Source organism: Etheostoma spectabile, unplaced genomic scaffold (genome assembly GCF_008692095.1).
Source record: "Etheostoma spectabile isolate EspeVRDwgs_2016 unplaced genomic scaffold, UIUC_Espe_1.0 scaffold280, whole genome shotgun sequence".
Lineage (NCBI taxonomy): Eukaryota > Metazoa > Chordata > Actinopteri > Perciformes > Percidae > Etheostoma > Etheostoma spectabile.
In genome coordinates this window covers 362142-366289 of record NW_022605578.1, presented here as the reverse complement: position 1 = coordinate 366289, position 4148 = coordinate 362142, and the positions used below count along the sequence as shown (strand labels likewise).

General features: G+C 39.3%; 2 long non-coding RNA genes across 2 annotated transcripts in view; one reads left to right on the top strand and one right to left on the bottom strand.

The window, feature by feature from the left end:
- LOC116685980 (uncharacterized) overlaps nucleotides 1-256 on the top strand; it is a 12402-nt gene extending 12146 nt beyond the window's left edge. The window contains exon 3 of the long non-coding RNA XR_004331100.1: nucleotides 204-256. This is a non-coding gene — a long non-coding RNA (uncharacterized LOC116685980). The remainder of the gene's footprint in view (nucleotides 1-203) is intronic.
- Nucleotides 1-4148, bottom strand: part of LOC116685981 (uncharacterized) — a 16669-nt gene that overhangs the window by 5541 nt on the left and 6980 nt on the right. The gene's annotated exons all lie outside the window — the stretch shown is intronic.

Here is a 4148-nt window from a genome sequence, read left to right as displayed (position 1 = left end):
ACTAGTAACTAACTAATTACTTTTTAGAAGTAACTTGCCCAACACTGGTCACGTCATTTTAAGAACATTTTGCAGCTCAACAAGGTGTGTAATCTCTAAGGTCCTGTTTACATGACAACGTTCGTGGTTGAAAACGACAAAATATTTGATCAGATTTGCCTTTCGTTCACAACATTTTTTGGGGCTTAAAAACGCAAAAAAAGTGAAACCACCCTCCAGAGTGGAAATCTTAAAAACGCTCCACCGTCGCGTTTCCTACATCAAATCTCACGCACTTTAGCATCTCCATATGCACGCAGATTTCCCCCCTAAACACTTGTTTAACCGTGGAATAAAAAGTAAGAACGCAACGCCACTTTTGCGTTTTCTCTTCAGATCGTTTCCGTGTGAACATAGCCTGAGAGGGACCAACTGCTGTACAGCACTGTAGTTATCTAGAATGTAGTGCTAGTAATTCCAAAAGTGGAATGGCAATTCAGTTTTTTCAACCCTTTGTTGAACAGAGAGCGTCATCCAGTGAGCTCAGAAAATAAAGACTGGTTTGCGAAGCTTCATTTGACCGTCACTACTAGAACGTCATAGTATTTCTCCAGTGAATCTAAGCTTTTTAGCTCTGCAGTTTTATATCTTCCTTCTGATCCAAGTTGTAGTTGTAGTTTGACAGACCCCCCCATGAAGCCACATCATTGACATTTCTGACATTTCCTTTAATGCTGCCATGTAAAGTTTAAAATAACTGAAAGAAAGATAAAAGTTAAAAGATAAAAGTTATATTCCTCCATACCTATATGTTTGGAACTCCACCACCTACAAGCTGAATGCCTCTGATCCTCCTCTTTATCTCTGAAGACACTAAACCACCTGATGCTTTCATGTTGTGCGAGAGAATGGCAATTAGTGTGTATGCTTGTGTTTGTGTATGAGTAAGAGAGTGTCAGAGTGAGTCAATTAAGATGTATCCTAATGCATGACTGACTTGTATGGCATGACATCTGGAGAAAGAAAGGGGTGTTTGATCTCTCTAACTTCCTTTTTACCATCCACTTGTTCTGCCACTGCCACAATTCTGTACCAGTGCGGGTGTAAGAGACAGAGAAAAGACAGAGCAGTGGGTTCATCAGAAAATAATTAGAAAATTAGGGATTATTAAGGAAGGTAGAAAAAGAAAAAAAAACATTTGTAGACACAAGAACAAAGCATTTTAACTTCCTCACAAATCTCTGAAAAAAACTAAAGAGGTGTCATCAGCCAGTCACTAGAGGATGGGTTCAAATAAAGACTAAATACAAGGCAACCTAACAGCAATGTGTATTAATAGGGTATAAGTGAGGTATTAGTTCAAATCATTAATTTCAAGTAGGCTATATGTATTTTACATTTGGTGGTGGCCACTTTGTTGAAGTAAATTAGCCATTGCCGTTAGCCTACTTATAATATAAATTAATTGCATACTGTGCGGTGTTTAATTACAAAGTAGTTAGCATACTGGTTTGCTGGTTGTGTTTGACTAGCATGTTGTTAGTTGTTAGCTGAGTGTTAGCTTGTAAAGAGGAGCGTAGCTTTGTTGCTTGCTAACATAACATAGCTAAAAATGATTGTTTGGTTTGTTGTTTGTTGGACTGAACAACATGCTAGCTAGCTTAACATGTTAGCTGGTTGCTGCTATCTTATGATGGCAGGAGTTGATAGACATACAGTAAGTGAATCTAACTTTCTATGGAGGGTTGTGTTGAGGGAGTGAGTGCAGGTAGTCTCGCATCGCCAGACCTATCTCTAAAATGCTGGAGAGGTCTGCCTACACCACAGGATAGAAGGAAACCTGCAAAGAAAACTGCACTCAAAGTATTAACTGAACATTAATACACAATGCAGTAACATGAGCTTTTTATATTAGTTGGATGCAACAGTAAACATACTGTACATTGACATACATTAACATACTGTACATACAACGTACATATGTAATTTGCTCTAAGCACAGTATTGCTGTGTAAACTTTATCCATAACAATTCCCGCCAATCGGTCCCAAAACGTCCCAGTTGGACAGTAAATGGCGTAAACCAATACTTTGTAAATTTTTACAATCATTACCCAAGCAGGCTTTCCTCTTCTTCTTTAAAACTTGCCACTTCCAGCATGTAGCTGCTTGCTCAAAGCTTGTTGTTGTTGCACGCGTTGGGATAACTGGCCAACGCCGCTTCTTGCGACCGTGCATTTGTGCGGACCAAACCATAACCAATGACAAACTCTTTGCTGAGTTCAACGATACCTATTTCTAGGTACTTACATTTTTACCAGAGTATTTTTAACACAAGTATCTGTACTTCTGCTAGAGAACGGGAAGTGAATACTTTTGCCATCTTTGGCTATGCGACTGTTACGCCTGCGGTGTGTTCCCAGTGTTAGTCAGAGGAACACCATTGTACATTTGGGCATTTTAGACCTTGATTTTGACGGGACAACTAAAGACATGAAAGGTGAGAAAAGGGGGAATGACATGCAGCAAAGGGCCACAGGTCGGAATAGAACCCGGGCCCGTTGTGTCGGGGAGAAAACCTCTATATATGTGTGCCCTCTCTACCAACTGAGCCACTGAAGTCCCTTGTTGCATGTGTGAATGTTGTAACTGAGAAACATGACTTGGCATGATTGGAGCAATAGCATTTTTAGTCTCCTTGTAGTCTCGCATCGCCAGACCTTTTAGCCGTCTGGCTAGTCACAGCATTCCAGGATGGGAGGATAAACATGCTCTGGTTTATTGGCATTCGTTAAATCAATCACAATGGGCTTGGGCGGTGCTTAGCGCTAGTGATGGTCAAATGAAGCTTTGCGAACCACTGTCGCTCTGAACACGCTCTCTGTTCAAAGAAAAACGTTAAAGGAATGACATTTCAGTGTGTTTTCAACCCTTTGTTGAACAGAGAGCGCCATCTAGTGGGCTCAGAAAATAAAGACAGTGGTTCGTGAAGCTTCATTTGACCATCACCACTTAGCACCGAGCAGATTCATGGACAGAGCAACTTTCTTTTTTTATACTTTACAGTAACTTGTAATGATTGATAATTATATTTCAAATTTCATAAAGAAGATAATTACACTTTTTGAACACGATAACCTACAGGGTCCAATAGAATCAAAATGGAGATTTCAGGGAGCTATGATTTGGGGTTGATGATTTCGGTCTCTTATCTACAGCAGTTAAGTGGTACTTGACATTGAGGGTTAAATTATAAGAAATAGTTGATCCCTGTGCAAAAACAGGTAAGTGATTGCTCCAGACAGCAGAGATTTGTTGAACTTTGAGTTCCAAATTCTGTGAGACTACATATATACGTAACATAGTATGTTGATCTCCATCCTATTGTCACATCCGCGACAACTAACCCCTCAACCTAAAATAGTGCAACTGTGACATTAAATTTAGGGACTAATTTCATAAACCTTTCTCAGAGGTGATTGGTTAAACAGTTTTAAGTTCCCCCATCTATCATGCTGCATGTGTGAAACATAACCTGTCAGAAAGGCTGCTGCTTTAGGCATAATGTGAGGAAATCTTCGGATAACTTCAAATTAATGATTAATAAGTTAAATTATGATTGATAGAATAACCCTGGCATATTAAGTGCCTAATTGCAATATGTTACTATTTTCGGCTTCTGACTATGTGCACTCATTTTGAAATCTTAATTGAACTTAACTTAATTTATCTTCATTTGCATAGGACTTAAAACATGGATCAGAGAGATGAGCAACAATTAAATATGAATTTATATTTTAGGTGTTTTAAGAACAAGAACCATCCATTGTCAATGAATAAAGAAAATGCTTCATGAGGCTTCATTCAGATTTCGAAACAAGAGTCTAAAGCCATGCTTAAAGCCACTGTCTTATGCTGCATTCACATAACCCTGGAAATCAAGAGTTTTTGCCAGAGCACAATTTGAATTTTCTCAGCGAGTTACTCTGGCATTGAGTAACGTTGCTCATTAACTATGCCCTTGTAGCCGAGCTGCACCAGTCACATCGCTGTATCTGATATAGACGGGCCAGAGGCGAGCTGAACAGATGACGACAGCTCTGGATACATCATGTGTTGTTGTGATTGGTCGTACTGTTATCCAATTGCGTGCAGTGAGATTTTCAAATG